General features: G+C 38.7%; 1 protein-coding gene across 1 annotated transcript in view; it reads right to left on the reverse strand.

The window, feature by feature from the left end:
• DPP10 (dipeptidyl peptidase like 10) overlaps nt 1–22,760 on the reverse strand; it is a 580,058-nt gene that overhangs the window by 429,618 nt on the left and 127,680 nt on the right. The window lies entirely within an intron of this gene.

Here is a 22,760-nt window from a genome sequence, read left to right on the forward strand (position 1 = left end):
TGAAATATACCTTTCCATCACTCCCTGGTAGTGAACAGCCAGGGGATTTATTCTAGCCCTAGGTGGAATCTACACACATATAAAAAACAGTGTGAAAATGCTTTTTTAAAAAAACATTTTGAAAAATATATTGAATTTGCCATAGCTCACTGTCGCCATCTACTGTCACATTTACAACACACTTAAAACGTTTTATTTGCAGCTGTATAGCTGAGTCCATAGTCTTGGTTCATGTGAGAAAACAATGGGGCTCAGTAATAATGAGCACAGGGTCTTTTGCAACCTGGCAATGGACAGATTTCTAAGAACTCCTTGCAATGTGCAGTAAAGGTTCCCTGTCAAATGTGCAAAGAATTCCTTGACAGACAAATCAATGTAGCAAGCCCCCCGCTTCTGAAGATATTAAAACAATTGCTCTAAGCAGATGATGCACTCTGTTAAAAGACATACATAGGTTTTATAAAAGCTTTGCCACAGAGTACCTACACGTTGCAAAGGATTCTAAGAAATGTTTTCAGAGTACATGCTCAGTTTATACAAAGTCTTGTCGAGACTTGTCGAGACTCACTGACACCCTGAGCATATCTAGTATGCACCCATGACACTTCTGTGACTGTTTATTGCAAGGAAATATCTATTTGCAATTAAATGGGCAAGAGGTCCTTGGCAGGAAAAGTACTGCTCTAAGCAGATAACTCAGCACTTCAAAGGGCATGTGTTTGTGTGCTGCATGGCCAAAGTTCTGAATTATTGTATGCAGTTGTAGAAAGACTCTTTCAAATTACAAACCGATGTGATGTAAGTGTAAGCAATTAATATGCCTGCTTCTTCAGAAAATATATTAAACATAAAATGAGAAAAATTACTGGAGTGTTGTTGTTTTTTTAAATCAACAGCCATACTAATGGAAAGAAAATTAAATTGCCCTGATTTAAAATCAAACCACCCTGCTAAAACATAAACTATTCAAGGTGGAGAGAGTTAGTAAGATTCTAGCCCACAAAAGCATGTGTCATGATGAATGTGTTAGTCTTTAAGGTGCTACGGATCACTTTATTCTTTTTGAAAACTAAAAGGATGTAGTGTTACAGCACTGCACACTTACAAATTGACTTGGGAGGCTTAAAGGGGATTCATCTCCATTTGTAAATTATCTGAGATTCAGTACCTACCTTGAGCCTCTCTGCATTCTTTCTTTTCTGTTCTTCCTGATACTGTGGCAATTTCTTCTCACACTGCTCCATACCCACATCTTGCCAAGCTTTAAGAGGTAACAACCACAGGGCACACTAGGCAATTACTTGCAAGGTGCAGAAGCAGCAGTTGCCTTTGCCAGTGTGGACAGCTGGAGTACCCCTCCAGAGATGCCTCAAATGTCCATGGAATGGGATGCCTTCTTTATTGGATGGAGCCAAAATTAAGGAGGATAAAATTAGCATTTTATCAAAAAGTGTATTCTCATCTGAACACCACTGAAAATCTTTGAAGAGGTTAACATGGAAGTGTATCACATGGCACTTGTATCACTGTATCACATGAACTCTGTATCACAAAGAATCAGCTGCTTGTTGCTTTGTTATCATGGTATCAGAGAATGAACAATAGGTACAAGCCAAAATGCTAACTATCTTCCAACTAAGACAGGGACAGAAAAATGATAGGTGCTAGATCCTATTCTATCAGAAGCAAGCTGTACTGTGTTAAATGGGGCTTGTGTTCTAGCAGCCTTACAGTTGCAGCCTTAAGAGTTCAACTATACAGGGAGCAAACCATTGAATTTCCCCACTTTTAGAAATGTGCAAAGGGAAACACTTTGCTAAGGGGAAACCACCAATAGATACATTTTCTAATAAAATATCTGCTTGGACAACATTTTATGGTCCTGATCTACAGATCCCTATGTGCAACAGATGACTCACCCTGTCAGCCTTGCCACTGCTGGTTACCTGTTGATGCAGAAAGAGGGAAATAATGCCCAGATTTCATCCTTACTCCCAAACATCAAGAGCAGCATGGATCAGTGGTTCTGGACCTCAGGCCTGGGGGCCAAGCATGTCCCTCCAGGCCCTTCTATCTAGCTTGCATAACTTTCCCCAGGCCACACACCCCACTAACGCTGCAGGGATAAGGTACTTAAGCCCCAGGGGCAGGGTTGCCATATTTTGAAGAGGGGAAAAAGAGGACACATTTGCCAACTTCTACTTTTAACTATGGATCACTATGAGGACTCTACCCATGAAAAAGAGGACGTGTGATGGAAAAAGAGGACATATGTCAATCCTATAGTCAGGGGCCAAATGCAGCCCTCCAGACCTCTTTGTTTGACCCTTAGAACTTACCCCAAGCCATATCTCCTCTTCAGTCACATTCCTTCTCCTTAGGTCACACCCCTTACCAGTCCTACTTTACACCCTCTTGGAATGTTTTTGCCTGGCTGAAATGTGCCCTTGAACTCTGATCATGCTTCTTGCTTGGCAGGATGGAGGACAGAGAGGAATGTGTGGGTACATAGAGACTAGACTACTGCACAAAGGCAAAATCTATTGCTCCACCTACTTTTGCCTCTGGTCCTACCCATCCCTGGAAGGATGCCCAGAAGGGGATGTGGTCCTTGGGTTGAAAGCATTGCCCTCCCTCTGCTATGATTGTGGCTTCAAATACTGGGCGTAGTTTTCCTCCAGTACAGCACCCTTTTGTTTGTGCAGATATCCTGTTCACTAGGTGGTCGATCTGCACAAACCTGCTTTCATGTGCAGAACTGAGCCAGAATGCTCGTTTTCAAACACAGTAGGCATAAAAAAATATGCTTCGTCCTTGCTATTCTTTGTGTTTTAGTGAAGTTCTTTAGAAGCTTATACTCTGTGCAGATGACTGTTTGTTCAAATGCAAATATTACTAGCAAAACTATAAAAAAAAAATCCAAGGGGTATCATCAATGGACTGCCTAGATAATATATTCTGCCACTAAATATGAAACACATTTCACTCAACATGACTCTAATTTGCTAACCACATCAAGAAATCAAATGTAATTTTCATTATATATCTCACAACAATATCTAATTAATGCATTCATGTTATGATCAGTGTTAATTTTGCAGGGAGGTGAGGAGAAGGAAGCCTATAGTCTACTATCTGAATTCACCACAACCCCCGTAAAATTAGCAATACAATAATATAATGGTTACCAATTAGTCAAAGTTATTTAGAGCATTTTAAGCAAATGAAAATCAAAGCTGGAAAATTTCCCATTAACAGAGAAAGTAATCAAGTGGGGGAGGGGAAACTATTCCAGGGGAAAAACATTGCTTGCTTAAAAAAGAAAAGGTGGGGAATTGTTCTGTGAATATAAATAATATTAACTAATTTTATATTGGAATATAACTATGTTAGAACAAATTTTGTTTAAAAAATTGCCCTGCACATTTTCACCAACGTAAATTTTATTGGAATTTTCTGCAAAGTACAGAGAGAAGATACTAATAGAAATTATTTTAGCTGCCAGCAATTTCTGCCTATTGACTTCTACCCTCCTTTTGCCACAGGGTCATATATCCTTGTGCGACTCTTTTAGTATGGCTAATATGTGTAATTTAGCTTTATCTCACTCTCTTGTTTTGTGTAACAGTGGTAACTAAAGTGTTCTTTGAGGTCTAATTTACAATCGCTAATGAAAGCGTAATTTTCCTATGCTATATTTAATACAATCCTTTCTTTTTTCATCACACCCACTGCATTTTTTTCTAATTGACCAAATTCAATTAGATTTCAATCATTGCCAGTTTATTAAGCCATTTCACTGTTAAATTAAAGAACATATTCCTCTGAGATACCAATGTGCAAGTAGGCTTCCACTTCAACAGCTGTGCTTTCAAGTAAGACCAACAGCTCATCAGATCCGGAAAAAGTGCTTGCCTTAGCTCATTCATAATGTGTAAATAAACTCACAGTGCCATCCGGATGGCATTAAAAGTGATAATGGAGCTTAGCTGAAAGTTTTATCAGTAAATTCCACTGCAACTGGAGCATAGCAGGAAACTGTCTCGGTTGTCACAAGAGCAACCTAAATTGTTTAACTTAACAGTAGCTATAATCTCTTTGGTAACAGCCAACGCTATAAAGCATCGCTGGCAATGCCTGGACACCTCTATGGGACAGCAGCTGAGGAGCAAAGAAGGCAGAGGAAGGGTATGCATTGCCCAGTTTCGTCTGGATGGTGGTGGCACATCATCAGTTGATACTGGTGCATGCATTTATACGATTCCGCATGGCTGCAGGGGGCTCCACAAGTATGCCATATGAGGTTCCACACACATGTAAAGCTAAAGATATGCTTATAGTGCTACCAGGAGGACTTCTGAATGTGATTACCCTGGAAGCTCAGTTGCCTGTTTATGAACATCAGAAGCCGCCATGTACCAAATCAGAACACTGTTCCATTTGGCTCAGTATTGTCAACACAGACTGGCAGCAGTTTTCCAAGTTTTCAAACAGGAGCTTTTATACCTACAGTAAAAAATGATTTGGATGGTTGTTGCCTGGTGCCTATCTTCTCCAGCATAAGGCTATAGAGAGACCAAATCAGAAATTACCCGTTTTCCACCATTCAACTGGCATAGGACAGATGGTGAACCTTCAAAAGGGTGTCATATTTTTGAGGATGACAAACTAAGGCAGTTAGCTCATGTGGGTATGCATTCACTTTTGAGTTCCGCCTTCCCAAATTAGGTTGGCATAACAGGATTCTAAATAAACTTCACTATCCAATAGGTATCAGGTTGTAATCTGCTGCCAGCAACTACCCAGTTATTGACTGTCGTGACAGAAAAGACTCCACCTGTTTCTGGATCCTCTCTCTGGGATTTTGTGCACACAAACCTCATCCATTTGTGCCCTCAACCAAGAGTTGTACCTCACCATTTGATGGCCAAGGAGAGAAAAATAAGATTAAGCTCTTAACAGTATTCATAGTACTATAGCCTTGTTACCTACATCTGAACAGCCTCTGTCCTTAAACAGTCTTGGGTTTCCACTGGTGACGACAAATATATTCAGGGTATAATGTGAAGTCCAAAAAGACATGTAGCAAGACTGCTGTTGTGGAGCTGATTTGAATAGCTATTAGATCACCCTCAGAGGATAAGTGAACTGAATAAATGTTGTCTACTGTGGAAGCTGTAAACATTCCACAAATCTGCATTTATGAGATCAGTCCTTTCATACTGAAGAATTTACACCACTGGTATTTATTTCTTCCCATAAAGTGGGTCTTTATTGTCCTAATACTCTGTAGTTTTATGTGTCATGAATAATAAATAATCAACATCTCTTTCTCGAGAGGCGGCTTGTTTGCAGTCCTGTATTTCAAATGCTTTAGGTGGCGCACACAAATTATCACAATTGTCTTATAGCTTTGTGATAAATAAAACAACTAATAAACAAGAAGCTCAACTGCAGCAGCAAGGCTTACCAGAAGCTGATGGTGACACAGTCCTCAAGTTCTGCTTTATAAATTTGTGATATAATAGCAAGCTATCCTCGCTAAGGAAGCCCACTGCATTAAACATCAGGAGTCAAGAGACAAGAAACTATGTTCACGGAGAACAAATTATGCCATTCCACATCACTTATTATAATTCAACGTCTACCACAGATGCTCAATCAAGTAAGTGTACTGCAAGCATTGCACATACTGTACAACCAAGAGATGCAGAGGTGCAATGTTGGACTCTGTTGGTCACACTGAGAGCTAGTGCTGTGTGGTGGATAGAAGGCTTGATTAGGACAGGGAAACCCAGGTTCAAGTCTACACTTAGCCATGAAGTTCAAGTAGGGTGACCTTGGGCCAGTAACTGTCTCTTAGGGTCATTATGAGGATAGAATAGGGAGGAACAACAGACCCCTTGGAAGAAAGGTGGGATATAAATGCCAGGAAGGAACGAGTAAGGTTATATTTATTTGGAAATGTATAATATGCTTTTCTTTATCAATATAAAATCAAACTGTCTTACAATAATTAAAAACATACCCCATTTAAAACTGGCTCTTTATCATCAGATTGATTTAGAGAATGTCTCCATCCCCACCCACCCCCAATAAATAACCAGATGCATTCCAAATTGACAGGGTTTATATGAAAAAGAATATATTCTTATTCGATTTCTTTGTCACCTTTCACCATGAGATGCAAAGGTCACACCAATTTAAAACTACAGTACTGAAACAGTTAAAACAGATTACAATGAAGAGAATAGGGTAGGTCCTAAAAACTTTGTCTCAGGTGTCAAAGGCCAGAGCAAAAGAGATCTCTCTAAAGCTTGTACACAAAGAGTGGCTGAGCCATGGCCAGTAGTTTTATGTGTTCCTCCAAGCCCTCCCCAAATTTGTAAGTTTTTTTATTTATAAAATTTGACTCTCCTCTGGGGTTGCCCCCCAAATTGTCCCCCATGTGCCCCCAGATTTGTCCATTAAAAAAAATTAAATAATGACTGTCCTCATGGGTATGTCACTATGATGCCCAAGATCTTCTGTGGCTCTATATCAAGCATCTAGCATCTATCTATCTATCACACTTCTTAAAAACTTTTTACTGACCACTCTAATGCGTCTCCTGATTCTGTGACAGCAAAAGGTTTTTCTGACCCCAACCCCCAAAACATGTCATTATTATTATTATTATTATTATTATTATTATTATTAAATGTACCACCCATTTTATGCTTTAGCCTCAGCCACTTTTACTGCCTAGAGGGCTGTCCATGGGTCAATGCAGTCCTTGGACCAAATGAAAGGTTAGCCAAACCTGCTGCACACGGTAAGCGTTTGCCCTCTTCCCTTCCCTTCCTCAAACATAACCAACTGTAAGCATGGCCTTGTACAGAAGCTTCCACCAGAGGTCCTGAGAACTAGAAGCACTGGGAAGCACTGGTAATGTAATATAAGGCAACGCCAGTGTCCCTAGAAGAAATGGTACATAAATCCAAAGCAGCACTATTTGTGCTCACAGCATTGCTCCTTGCAGAAAAGCAAGATGTGGGCTGGACTTCAGATTGTACCCACAGCTCCATGAGGATGGGTAGTATTGCATGTTTATAGACGGGATTCTCCAGCCACTGCACACAATGAGAGATTCTCACTTTTTGCAAGAAGGAACATGGTTGGCTCTGTTTTGCTAATATGTATTTGTGAATACAGTTAGTTAATTATGCACATCGTTCTACTAAAGCCTGCACATTTATTCATTTTGATCAGGAGGCAAGCTCATCTACCCACAAATGTACTAAGATCTTGACAAGTCTGTATTCTAAATTCTAACCTTGACTCTAACCTTGCTATAAAATCTATTTTTAAAAGTATACGATTCTCATTTTCCTTTGATATCGGCATTTCATTGCATTCCTACTTATTGCTGCCTCTTCTTTTTCTTCTTTTGCCAAATAAGGATTCAGTCTGCTTTTATCTAAATTAGGTTTTAGAGCAAAGCATTATATGGAAATATCAGAGCCTTTGGTCTTTTTACAAACCTAGTTAGGATTCTCTTGCTACAGTTTTATTTCTCATAATACACTCTGAAACTAAATCACCACCTGAAATAATAAAAAGCAGCTTTAAAAAGGGGATTAAGCAACCACCCTGGCATCTAAGGGTATGTATTTTTCAGTTTTGTTCTAATGAAGTCCCACACATAGCTTATGCCTTCTTTGTCTGTTTCACAAGCTTATAAAGCTGAAATAATAGTTAATATGAGGAACAAGTCTGAAATTTTCTATTAAAATCCTGTGTAAGGCTTCCTTTAGATTGTTTAAATTAGCATAAAGCAGACACCAAATAGAGAGGAGAGGAATATGGAAGGATGGTTTTTATTGGACAGAACTTTCACATTTACCTTCATTCATTTAGCTTCAAATGCTTTAATGAATGGAAGTAAGATTATACCACCATACCAATAGCTTTACCACAACTGAGCAATGCTGAGCGTGTTTTTTACAAGTTTGGCTGGCAACAAAATGTTGCATCATGGAGGACTCCTGTTCACTGCTCAAGCCAGCCAGCCATGGGGACCTCCTGCATCAAAGTCCATTCTGTTCCTCATTTTCCGTTTCCTCTCCAATAGTTACTGAGCATCCTCTGTCCACTGAACAGACTGAGGCCACGTTCACACCATACATTTAAAGTACTTATCACACCCCTTTATTCAGCCATGCCTTCCTCTCAAGATTATAGGAGCTGTAGTTAAGGGAACTGAGCATTGTTCGGAGACCCTCTATTCCCCTCTCAAAGTTACAATTCCCAGAGTGGTTTAACAATCAAGGATTTGTAGAATGGAAGAAAGGACACTCACAAACACTTCACAGCCAACTCTAAAATAAAGTAAATGCATAAAAAGAAAGTCTGCACCCACCCATGATAATTTCTTTCCCTTCTGTTGTTTTACTCCTGGTCACTCTTTGGCTATCGAAGTCTCATGGTGAGGGGGTTTTGGTGCACTCTTCACCAAGAAGCAAGACATTGAAATGTGTGGGGGACCAGTTCTATTTCTGAAGCATGACAAAACTTTCCAGAACAGTGGGCAATATTTGAGGGGAGAAATTAGCCTACAGTACTAAAGCCTGTATGCTTACTACAAGAAAGTCCCACATTTCTTCCAGAAAAGAAAATGAGAAGAGTCAAAACAGAAGCTGCCAAAACATGGAGGGGTTGTTTTTCTTTTTATGCAACTAATTGGAAAAGCAACCTATGTTTTGAAGATAAGCAGATCCGTGGGTTACCTAAAATATTAAAATGTCTAGGCTGGACACATTAGTGCAATGCTTTTGAGAATATATGGCAACTGCTGACTGGAAGAAATACCTAAGTCACTTTTAGCTGATGTGAATATCTTCCTTTGATCATATTGATGTCAGAATATGAGCAGGCTTTTGGTACTATGAATATTATTATCTCTCCAGTAAGAAAGTCAGTATTACCAGTGACAGCATCTTGTCTGATGAGCTAGCTGTGTAGACATTAAAAGTGCAACATCAGCCACCACCATCCGCCATGATTGGCAGGCAGTATGAAGCCTCTGAAAAGGCCTGCAAGTTATCAGAAACCCACAATCTGTCTGCTGCACTTCAGATGCCAGCTCAAATCTTCACACTGCTTGCAGCTCCTGCAGTTTTCCTCAAGAGCCATGAACCAGGTCTGGATATGAATAGAGTCACCCATGACCCTAACCAGGTTCCAGTGAACACTCTTTGAAGGACATAGTAACTCCATGCTAAGGGATGGTAACAAAAGCTAGTTACAGAACTCAATGGCATTAACATGAAATAAAGGGATAAGGTATAAACCCTTACTGGACTTATTTTCAAAAGGTCTGAAGAACCACTCATTTAAAAATTTGATCCTCAAATTGGTCACTTTCAAAAATCACTATGCTTGCAATTCCCAGCCTTGCCTTCCCATTAGTCTCCCACCCCCTTTTGGGGGGCCATAATGTAGAAAACTGGAGTAGGCGTTATATCCTCAATTATTTCATTATGTGATTAAGGCTGAAATCATACGAACATTTACCTGGGAGTAAGCCCCACCTAAATGAATGGACTTTACTCAATGGGGTAGCAATACACTATTGGACTTCAGAGTTGCCTGCCTTATAATACTATTCTAATAGAAATTCAGCTTCATTTCAGAGGACTTGGAAATTCAAGGCGATATTTACATGGTGCATACTATCAGATATATATGCTTTAAAAAGGTAAAGGTAAAGGGACTCCTGACAGTTAAGTCCAGTCGCGAACAACTCTGGGGTTGCAGCGCTCATTTCGCTTTACCACACCCCAAAGGCCTAATGTGAAGATTTCTAAAGTTTGTTTAAGCATTTCCTGTGCCAGATACTCAGCACTCTCTCCATCTGTTTGCTTCCTTTATAGAATAATGATTAATTCAGCATAGCATAGTGCACTGTAATGTATGCGGAAAGCATATAAAGCTAACATTACTACTTGCAAATTTCATAGACTGTTTGTACAACCTAGTGGGGAAAGCTGGCCAGTGCACCTTTTTACTTACATGTTCAGTGCATGCAGTTTACTCATTAGCATTCAAAAGTAGACTTCTGCAGACACCATATGGGAGCTACGTTTTCCATTATAGTAAATAATGAATTCATTTGAAGAATATTTCTGTACACAATTGCACAGATTAGAACTTCTCATATCCAAAGACCAATACGAGTTTTAATATAAACAAACCCTTACACACCATAGATTTAAAGCAAAGTATTACCAAAAGACACAAGCTACTGGCTGTTAAAAGAGAAGCAATAGTGGAGTGAGTTTAAATCCTATTTCTCCTGGAATTGGGGAATCTGTTCTTGGTGATTCTGGTCTGGGAAGTGACCATATTCACCCTCTTAATCTGCTTCCTTCAGACATTACCAGACCAGTGTAAGAACAGCTATGTCGGGACTTGCATTCCTTGATGTGTCTTGCTTTGGAATAGGATCATCTTTATTCTAAATTTAATAATTACCACAGGTGGGAAGACCACTACTGTTGAGGGTCCCAGAAACCACAGGCATGCTGCAACCAGAAGCACTTTTGCAAGTCATTTCCTCAAATATAATACATTTTTATGTGCATTCTCCTTAAAATAAGGCACTTTCATAGACATGATTTGGTTGAAGACCTGCACTGCAAAATTCAGAGAAGTGAAATTTCAAAGGTTAATCGTGATTCAGTTCAAATATTGGTTATATAAGTGTGAATTAGGCAGCTTCTTATTAAAATGCAAACGGAATTGAAATTCTTCCCCCTCCTCACATACATGATCACCTAAATAACTGATTGGTACTGTCAAAGGTAGCAGTGCTAACCAGTCAAAGATCCATTAATGAATCCCCGGTGCTGCACACAATCATCTATCCCCAGGAACTATGCATGCACTGCCATTTTTGTACACAGGTCCACATCTACCAGGGAATGACTTTGCAGATGCCTGTTTCCACATTCACATCATTCTTCCCTAGCTCAAGGCCAGCTATTTTTATTTTCATAGTAAATCAATAAAAATATTAACTCATCAGGTGTGGGGGGGCATATTTTAATCATAAATTCAGAAGCAGCTCACCAGGTGGGGCAGAGCCACTACAGTAACTTGATGGCAGATAGGTCACTGTTACTTACTGGGAGGGAGGTTGAGGTGGTGCAAACACAGCAGCAGGAGCACCAGATGGGCTCTGACACGGTGTTTGCACCATGCTGACCTCACTGCTGCCTCTCCCTCCATGTAATCAACAGAGACCCACCTCCCAGGAAGCTAGCATAGCAGCTCTGCTGTAGCTGACAAGCCACTTCAGCATGTAAATATGTATGCTAATTAATCTATTCTTGCAGTTCACAAGCAATGCATGGCAAAAAGGACTTTAATATAAATGCTTTGATAGTATTTCTCCCCGTTTCTCTTTTTCCAACATCTGGTGGTAGACATATTTCTAAATGCTCTCAACAGTGATAAATCTGCATCATATATGTCTCATAAGGTAATGGTCTAAATATTTTTTCTTTTCTTTAACAAGACAGCCTCTTAGGTTCTATGCTTCTAGTTACTGAAATTTTACACTATAAAATAATGGTGCCATTTGTTTACATTAGAATCAAGGTTCCATTTTGAAACTTAATACTGTCATCAATTCTCAAAATAAAAGTGTGCCAACAGTGTGGAACAAGGCAAATTAGAACTATATTTTACTGATGTATGGTGTCTTGAAGTTTTGACAGCAGCTTCACAGAATTTACAAAGCAGAAAATAAGAATGTGACATTTAAGACTTGAATAAGTTCTATTTTAAAAAACATAGAGACTGTTATTAAGTTTCATGCAGACTAATTCTATGCATGTTTACTCAGACGTAAGGCCTACTATACTCTGTGGACTTAACTGTTCAAAGAATTGCAGCCGTAGAAAAATACACATACAGGGACAGTCACTCAATTAGAAATACAGAGCTGGAGAAGGTCTTGCAGACTATCTAGCTCAGCCTCTGCTCAGTGCAGGAAATCCAGAGCTAAAGCATCTTCAACAGAGGGCTATTCTCCATCTTTTTCCTAAAGACTTGGTTTTGTGCAAGACTCAGTTGGATTTGACATATTCCATCACTTGGAACTCTGTTTCAGTATTCTAATCCCTGAAATTAAAGTGGAAATCAGAACTTAGATATCCACTAGATTTTTGCATGTATTCAAATGTTGCAATAAATTTTGTCAAAATATGGAGAAAATATATATGTTTAAATATGTATTAACTTATGAACTAAAATATGATTTTGGATAGGGCATGGACATCAATAGGCAACTTCCTTAGAGATCCCTTAAAACCTCTGGAATCCTTAAGTCTCATAGATATGATCATCTTAGTTGCTCTGTCACCTTTAAGTACCTGACCAACTCAGCTAGAAACATAGAATATATTATGATAAAATATGAGCATTAAAAGCTTATCAGGTGGGATAGACCATTACAATAACTTCCCAGCAGATGGGTCACTATTGTTTATCAGGAGGAAGAAGGGACAGAAGTGGGGAGGTCAGCACTGTGCAAATGCAACAAGGAGCAACAGGAAGCAATAGTATCCCTCCTGCTACGAAGCATGTGTTGTGTCTCCACTCCACCTGGTGATATGCTTCCGTATATGAGTACTGATAGTTAGCTTTTACAAGGGTTTTTGTTTGTTTATTTTTTAGAGGGGGGGACCAAATGATGAACTAGTAAGGCAAGAATACAAACACACACACACAAAGAAGATGATCTAAAAATTTGGGTTGGAACATATTAGAAGAGATGATGATGGTGATGATTTTGCTAGTCTAGATTATAATTGAATTTTTGTTAATATTTTATGAAAAAAAGTTGTAAGGCAATAAACTGAAATGACCAAAAAATACAACATTTTAAAACTCCAGAAGAAGTTTGAAATGGAGAATTATGCAGTAATGGTACAATTAATAATACAGAAGAAATCTTTGGAATAGAATACCCATTACTGATAACTCGAGAGCTAGGGCAGAGTACAAAACTTTTATCTTGGTTTTCATGAATATGATATGCGGATACATTTTGTTAAAGTGATTTTGATTTTACTGAATGCAGCTATGTCTTAAAGCAATTGAAGATATCATTTTAAAAGATTACTATTTTTAAAAAATTGAACATGCTATCCTTAAAAAAATTCATAAAAGAGATGAATACTACATATTACAATCTTTGATAATGACAAAGAAAATGAAAATGTAGCAAATTGTGCTTTAAATCTTAAAAAGGACAATTTTCTTGGTGCAGCAATGTGATGAGAAATGAAGAGAGGACTATTTACATAGCAGATGTCTGGAAAATTTGTTTTGATATTTTAGATATGTGGTGTTCATCAGGAGACAAAAGTTATCATGTAAGGTGTCTGCTTTGTCATCTAATTCTTCAGCAAAATTAAATCATTTCAATTTTAGCAAGTCCCAATCATTGGTATCCTCTGGCAAAGAGATATACTAAGACTTTATGACTCCAGACCCAGAGCTCTAAGCACTATCCCTGTATTTAGCCTTCCCAAGCCTAGTGGCCTCCAGGTGTGTTGAACTACAACTACCACCATCCCTGACCACCGCACTCCCAAATATCAGGAATGCTGCTCTAGTTACTTATTTTCTTTTACCTCAGGGTGGACTTCTTTGCTCAACCCAACCTGATATCCCCTCTCCCACAGGCCAGGACCACCTGTAGGGCAGGTGGCTATGGCATAGCCAAAATGGCACAGTCCTACTAGTTGCTCCTGCATATTCATGCAGAATTTTCAGGACCCTTTAAACACCACATAGTTTCAGTTGTGATAGATGCCCATTTGAAATGGCTGGATGGTTTTAAAAATGAACTTGTTAGTTTCCTGTGAATTTGCTTTTAAAGCCAGATGCAGAACAGTAAGTAATGTTATATAAGCAGAAACAGAAATAACTCCTTTATCTGGTTGGAAAAGACACTTAGGAACCAACCCTAACTTAACTTTGACAAACCTTTCCCACAGTGCATTTAAGGGTCATCAGACATGTAAATTTGGCAGTAAATTTATACTGTGCTGAATTGGCAGGGAGTGAGATTACAATAATCTCTGATAATGACAGAAGATAGTGTAACAATTTAGGGTCTCAATAATTCTGCCATAAGAGCATCACACATTTAGACATTTAATTCAGGGGCAAAAACATGTCATGATGAAGTTCAGTTTGACTGATTAATTTTAACTGTGCAGTTCTTCACTTGGGAAAGAAGAAGGATGACTATGATAAATTGTTATATTACCTTTTTGATTAATGGTTACTTTCCATTCCATATAATTATCAAGTGATAGTTTCAATGGAAGATGCTGCGAAATGAAACTTCACTCTAGATAACAATATCCCTGTCTGGCAAGAAAAATGGGTCTCCATTTTCTACACATTGCTGTGCAGCAAGAGAGAAAACCTACGGTTTGGGAATTTTGAAGGATAAGATGGATTTGCAAAAGCACCTGTCTAAATGAAGTTGCAAGTAGGATGGGCCAACATGGATTCCATGGCCATTATAGAAATAAAGTAGAAGTTTAAGCCCAACATTTCTGAGATAAAGATTCAGAGAATACTATAGATACTGTGGTGCACATCTCCAGCTATACAACAACTACTATATAAGGCATGTGTGAAAGAGCTCTCTACCTGCCAATTCCCTCTGGCTGTGACATTAGGATTAGATCAGCTCTAAACAGTAGCTTCACCTGCAGAAACCAGCAGTGAAAATTTTCACACCCTAGAGATAAGCATTCATTAGGGATAGGCAAATCAGCCTGTTTACATTCCATGTCGGTTCTGCAAGCGTTCAGTTCACACAAGGACCTGCGCTTGCAGAATAGAACTTTCCTTTCTTTTCCTCCCTCTGCATGTCCCCTAGCAAAATATCTGCTCTAGGGGTTCCTCAACTTGCAGGAACAGATATTTTGGGGGGGGGGGCGGGGGAGGTCAGGGACAGGAGATGAAGGGGAAGTTCCACTGTACAAATGGGACTTCTTTGGATACAACCAATGTTATATGTTATTCCTTTTTTAAAAATTCCATACTGATATGATAATTATTACATGTTTGGATAATGAGCTGTATATGTACTTTGATTTCCTCCCCCCCCCCCCTAAATTACAGGTATTGGGTTTATTGCATATTTATATACCTGGATTCTTTCTTTTCTTTTAATATAAGGCGCTTTGAGACATATTGATAGCTAAGTGGTCTATAGTTAAGTGACTTTTATGCTTGTTTTTGCAGATTAAAACCAACCATAAATTGCAATTTAAGTGCATATATCTTGTATGCATCTTGAACTTATTATTCCCCTAAAATAGGTATTTTTTTCGTTTTTGCAACTTTTTGTATTAACTGTTTTTACCAAAACTGCATTACAAAACTTGAGGTATGTAATCCAACTAGTTGCTGCATTATAATCTGTTTGTGACTGCAACCAATTAACTCAGTTCACTTCGAAATGCAGACCAGTGGTTTTCTTCTTCTTCTAATATCTGCAAATCAAACTGCTCTTAAAGGCATACCAGCTACTGAACATACCAGGACACCCTACTTTGCACAGATGTAGGGAGTTATGGCTATGGACTTTATAAATCAGTGATAGACATCTATCCTCCTTCCAGATTGTTCCTGTTCCCCCAAAAAGTCATACAGAATTTTTGTTTTTTATAATGCACTTGAACTGTAATAAAGATAATTGCTGTTACTGCTGCCCAGAGCTAAATCCCATGCTTGCTAGTGGATTTTCAACACTTTAATTATTTTCATGAGCTATTAAAAAATCTCAGTCCAACTCTCTCTCAATTCACTGTGCAAACATCCTGTGAGAAAGTTACCTCCACTCTCAATTTTAGTTTTGCTGAGTTAATTGACAGCCTATTGATTGGTACACAAATATTATAGCCTCAATTAATTACATCTGATACTATTTTCATAATGCACTTTGATCATGTATTTCTCCTTTATTTTCAATTAGTCTTGCCATACGTCAGGAAAATTCCCGACATGTCCTAGTTTTCAGGTGTAAAAATGGTGTTAGGAGGGATTTTTGCTGAAGCGGCAAAGTGTCATGGAAAACCCAGATGTATGGCAACATGATGGGAAAAGCAGTGAAAACAGCTCTAAAAGCTTAAAACCACTATTTCTGATGGAGGCTCCCCCCCCCCAAAGCTGAATAATTTTGGTGGTTTCCTTTAAAAAGCTCAACAATTGTGCGAGTGTATATTTTACGTTCTGAAATATGGCAACCCTATTTCAATGACCTCCCTCCCCCAAAGCATGATCATCATTTTACATTCTATCTCTGAATTTCAAGAGAGGGTGCCCACCATTATGCAAACAAAGTGGCACTCCACACACACACACACACACACACACACACACAGATTTGGGTGAACCCCTGAGGTTTGCATGAGTTTACATGGGAAATTCTAAAAGGGAAACCTCAAAAACAACCCTCTAAGTGTTCAGTGGCACAGAATGCTGGGAAACTGTGAAGAGGGGAAATAGCCAAAGGGAGAGGGGAAGATATTGGAAAGGCTGCAAAGGGGTCACATTGATATAAGAAAAGTGCCCACATATTGTATGGGCAGGCCATTTCCTGTTCTAAAGAAGCATTTTTAAATGTTCCCAGGGATAGAAGGGAAAGCTGCCTTTAGAAACCAATGAAGAAACCTGAGATTTGTATGTAACTGAAACTGAGCACCAGTTTGGACATCCCACCCACTTGGCTCCATTCCCATAAGCATTTGTTGATTCATTTAATTAATTTATTTCATAAAATGTATATACCATTTGCTTGCAAAGAAACTCAAAGTGGTTTACAAAGTACATGTGCTCACATTTAATATTTGTTGCTGGCCTTCCCTCTGTCATTTTTGTCCACTGTTGTGATTACATTAATAAACCAGCAGTGGAAGTGTCTGTTTCTATTTTGGGCTGTCTTCAATGCAGCACTAAATTAAAGTCACTTAGTGGTACATACTGTATATGTATTGGTTGGCAAACTGTTTTGTGCAACACTGTTGTGCAAGGGAATAAGCAAGCAGGTTGCTTGCAACTTTGTTGCAATCTGTTGCACAATTACAGTACCTTTGCTAAGGCAACTGTTGCTCTGGATTCTGATGTGCAACATTAAAACTCATCTAGCACAGGCCAACCTAACTTTCGTTTAGTGCAGCACAGAAGTTTTTTTTTTAAAAAAAAGTCTGAGGGTGAGCAAAGTAGCTCCAAGTCCTTCTCTTGAAACTTTTGCATGGTTTCTGCAAGCGATAGTTTGGGTTACTGTGGCATGCGGACAAGGGCATTGGGATAATTTTTATTGGTGAACATGATACAAGATCTGAAATTTAGCAAAGCCCTGTCCCATGAATGTGGATGTTGAAAAGGTGTCACTGGGCCTATTTTACCATGTCTAATCTCATGTAAGAGTTTATGTATCCAGGCAATTTCTAATGTATTTAATTTCATAACAATTACCTGACTGAATGACTTTAGCCAATGGATTTTTAAACAATTAAAAACCCAAGCAAGCATATTTTTGGCACAAATTCAAATGGTTGAACACTACAAAACCATTCTAGGCTAGAAGAGGTACTTTAGCTTCCCCTGAGATAATGATTTTTGTATATAAATATTCATGCTGAACATGAAATAATTAGTTTTTGGTGCATGTCCTTAGTCTAATTTGTGGATAACAGCACATTTTTTCCAAGAAAGGAAGGCAGAGAAAAGGATATGAGATTTGTGGATTTAAAATATTTTGGATATGATAGAAGGCTGCTAATAATATAATTTCTTCTGTTACAAATCAAAGGAAACTTCAGGAAGACTAAATAGTGTTTAAAATCATACATAAAGAATTACTAGTAATGTATGGCTCCATCCAGCTAGGGCTCTCCCATGAAGATATACTTGGTGACTGAACCGCCCATAAGGTTACTGATCAATGCAGCAGCCTGGGTGTTATATACGTAAAATAAGCTGCAACCATACTGATCAGGAATTCAGAGGGTAAGTGGCAGACTAGATTTATTTTTTTTTTTTAAAGCAATTTATTAAATTTTACAATAAAAATAAACATAATAAACAATGTAACATTGATCTTAACATATTTTCACATTTTCTTTGGACTTCCTCACATCTCCCGCTCCCATTTTCATCGTTATAACATTTTGTCAGCAATTTATCATCTTATTTAAATTCTTATATCCCTTCTATATTTCATAATCTTATAATTCTCAGAAGGAGCTAAATTTCACAGTCTTACTTATTTTCTTAAAAACTTCTAAATTTAGTGGTGCTCAGTTATTAAGTGGCAGACTAGATTTAGTTCCTCCTGTGTATCCTGTCCCCAAAAGTGATTGGTGTAACTGAACGTCATTCTGCAGACATCAACATGTGCAGGTCCAACATGCTGTTGGATCAGGGCTGCTGATGTGCATCAAATATACACATCATTTGGAAGAAGAAAAATATGGGTTTCATTCACTTCACTTTGAAGCACCTGAATGCAGAGGTATGTTCACAGAGCATAACAAAGCACTTGATGCACAGGTTGTTTATGGGGAATTGGGGGCTTCTGTGTCCATCCCCTATCCATGTTCCGCTCTCTCCTTTCTCCACAACAATTGTGGCCTTGATCAAATGGACAGAGTAGCATGTGGGACAAACAAATGGCCTCAAGTGATGCTTATGCATGTACTGCAGGGGAGTGGGGGGACTTTCTGATGCCTGTAAAGATGCTTCTGCTCTTGATGAACCGGAGTGTGTCTCATATGTTTGATTACTAGCTCACTGTGCCACACCACTGGTGATATAACAAACATTAGTAATGTCTGAGAAGAAGATTATTTTCTGTATGAGGAAACTGTGGTTTAATTCTCCATTCATTCTGCCAGAGTAAAGAATTTCCATCTATACCCATATGCCAAGTTGCGATGCATAAACTATAGCTATTTATTACAGCACTGTGTCATTTGTCACTTTTATAGAATTCACCATATTTTCCAGGCTATAAAATGAAATAAAATTATGCAGCAATGATGTATGCCATCATTACTTCTCATTTCCAGTGTTTGGATTATATTCAGCTTCACAAAACAAGCTTGATTTATAAAGTGAATAAATAACAATAGCCTTCAACTCTATATATCTACTGAGGCTTCATTAGTGGCCATAAGATTCTGCAACATTATTCAAAGAACACTCTTGGATCAAATTAAATCCAGCCTCCTACAAGTAAGAAATTTAAATGAAAGGGCAGTATCAAATGTAGTCTGATAGACTAATGGCTAATCTGCCTCTCTGCATGTCTGCATTTGCTTTTTGTTTTGTAGGGGGTGGGGGGGTGGAAGGCGCTTAAAAAAAAAAAAAAACTATACAAAGAAAATACTGCAAACAAAGTGCCTTAGGATGAAATGCAACTCACCAGGCGAAGTACAATGCACTAAAGTATGAATGGAAATGAAAGTAGCAGCTAACAAGATTAGAATGAGATAGAAAATGGGGAAGGAAATAAGGTAAGACAGAATTAGATTAGATTTTTGGTAATATTTCCCAGCAAAGGTATATTATCTTAAAGGTTTCAGTACAGCTTATATCATGGTGTACCAGGAAGCAAAGGGAGGAAAGGATTTCATGTTTCACTCAAAAACAATTTTGAGCATTACTAATGATTTTTTGGCAAAATGCTCAAGACACTTTTCTGCATTATATTACTGCTGAATAATTTCTAGCAAATAACCTCTCTGTAAGCATTTTGAGCCATCATATGTCCTAATTTGTAAGGATTCTCAGAGTAGCAGATTGGATCTTTCTAAGTTGCATGGGCTGGCTTGTTTTTACTCCCCAGTCACCTTTGGATAGCAGCCAAAGCTTTATTTTTGCCTCTGTGGGTTCATGTTTACACACAGCTTTTTGGGAAAGATTATTACGATGTTTGATTTTCAATCTACCACCTGCTTCTCCCTGATAGGTCTAAAGGGGAGTAGCAAGGGAGGATGAAAAAGTAGGAGACCATCTGGAAACTGTCAAAGAAGCAAAGATATCACAGCCTCAGGAAGGTCGCCTTTACAATGCTTTATTTGTCAACTTTGTCAGGAACATTCCCCCACCAACTCACTGTAACTTCTTTAGCATAGTGCTAAGCACTTTGTCCTTCACAGTGAGCCTTGAACATTATCAGTCAGGTACAGCATCTGAAGAAAACTATTCAATATCCCTAAGAAAAGAATCTATCTTTGTGGTCCGTTCCATGGGATAATTTCTCATGGGATAAAATAATTATAATTCTTTGCACTGGTATTCTGATTATTTATGCTGTTATTCATTAGACTTGCTAGCAGCTTGTTACTCAAAATCATCCAAGCGATTTACAACACATTTCAAAACATAAACACAAATCCATTAAAGAAGAAATGCATACCCAAAGGCAAAGGCCTGGCCAGGGCGGTTGTCCTCTTATATACCTGCTGGGATTGACAAGGCATCTGACCCTCACCTGAATCTCATAACTCTCCTGACAGGTGATCTGGTCTGCAGCCACAGTTTGGAAATAAAGGATGAGATTGCCCACCGGATATCACTCTACTATTCAAATTAGCCCCCAGTGTTTTTGTTACAATCCCCTCCTCAATTAAGTAATCAATTTTAATCTAGAATTTAAATTCTCAAAACTTTCTTATTTGTGAATTCGAGCAAGTACGCAACTGCTCTCACTTCATTACAAGCAGTATTTCTACCTGCAACACACTTGAGCAAACCTGTTCCTCTTCCTTTCACATATATATTTTGTTGCCATTTGCAACTGTAGCTGTCTCTGATTAGTTATCATTTAACTCGTTGGGAAAATAATTAGCATCACACATCATGTGCATGGAAGTTGCCGAACCAATTAACCAACTAGAAGGATTACTGTTAATAGCACCAGTTTTCCTATACAGTGGTACATTGGGTTAAGTACTTAATTCGTTCTGGAGGTCCTTACTTAACCTGAAGCACCACATTAGCTAATGGGGCCTCCTGCTGCCGGAGCACAATTTCTGTTCTCATCCTGAAGCAAAGTTCTTAACCTGAAGCACTATTTTTAGGTTAGCGGAGTCTGTAACCTGAAGTGTATGTAACCCGAGGTACCACTGTAACTTGATATTGCTGGATAGTTTTGATGAACTGCAAAAGCATTTTTATTTTGCTTTTTGTTGCCACCCTGGAACTTGTCTTTATTAGTGCCACTTTGTTTTGTACGATTCCTTGGAAATGAAGGAAAACAACTTTTCTGCTTGTATATGTTGATAATATAGTTTTGGTTACTGAGAATGAACAAGATTGTAAAAAACAAAACCGGGCATAGGCCTGGCCAGGACATATGCGTCCTGACTGTGACAAAGGTGACCTGTGTGCGTGCGTGCTTGCTTGCTTGCTTGCTTGCTTAACAGCTGTTGGGAACTTCAAGGTACCTGCTCTCCCTTCTTGTTTTCAAAATGTTTAAACTGTTTTAGAGTGTACTTGTTTTAAGTTGTTTATCTGTTTGCTGCCCTAGGCTCCTTGGGGAGGAAGGATGGGGTATAAATTCAATAAATTGAAAGAGTGGAGGGAGTTGGCTTTTTCCAGCACTGTCCCCACATAACTAGCTTTGCTTACATGTTTGGCATTCCTATTTTGCCCCCTAGACCTGCCTCTTACAAACATACCAACACCTATTTCCAAAAGAGATGGGGAAATGGGGAGGGGGAATAATGAGATATGTGCCTTGTAAACTGTCTTAATGAAAACCAACAGAAAAGAAACAAGAAAAACTATGAAAAGGTGTCAGTAGGGGTGCTCTTTTGGTGTTGCAGTGATGACTTTTTCTGTATTTCATATTATATTAGTACTTGTTTCAGCATGTCTAATGTGGTGGTAGTGTCCACATTATTGTTTAGGATAAGGCTGTGTGCCTCTGAATATCACTTGCTGGGAACTGCAGGTGCTGAGAGTGCTGCTGCCCTCAGGTTGCGGGCTTCCATTTGGGGTACCTGGATGGCCACAGTGAGAGAAGGCTGCTGGACTAGATGAGTGTTTGACTTGATCCAGTGGGACACTTCTTATGTTCTTATTAAACCCCATTTAAACAGAGAGAGTACTTTTTAAAGTGGTAGCCCAGAAAGTAAGAATGACACAGAGCAGATGATATATACCAATTCCTTCAGACCATTTTTCCTGTAGTCTAGAACATAGGGGCAGCAGGGCATTCTGCCACTCTACAAGTGTACTGTATGAAGTGGTTTTATCGTAACGATCAGTATTTTATTCACTTTCAGAAATGACAGGGAGTTCCCAACAGAGCACGGTTCAGTTCTTTTCTTCTTGAGAGGTTTGTTTTCTTGTGTGATCTGACAAGAAGCAGTCAAGAGAAGCCAAGAAATCCTCTTCAAAGCCTTATTTTCTGTATGTAATGCTTGAAATAAATACAGTAATTGATTTGCTCAGCCTCAGATCACAGAACCGGAAGAATTTTTTAAAGTTATTTTAAAAAGAAAGAAGAAATCACCTGGATATGTATTTAGAATTAAAGAATGTGTGTTCTCACAATGGTAGAATGGGAAAATACAACACGCTGTCTAGCCACTAGGACTGGGCATCATTCATTGAGCACCAAAGTCGCAAACCCCAAGGCCCTCTCAACCACTCAACCCTCTACACACACA

Source organism: Podarcis pityusensis (genome assembly GCF_964106645.2).
Source record: "Podarcis pityusensis genome assembly, chromosome: 1".
NCBI lineage: Eukaryota > Metazoa > Chordata > Lepidosauria > Squamata > Lacertidae > Podarcis > Podarcis pityusensis.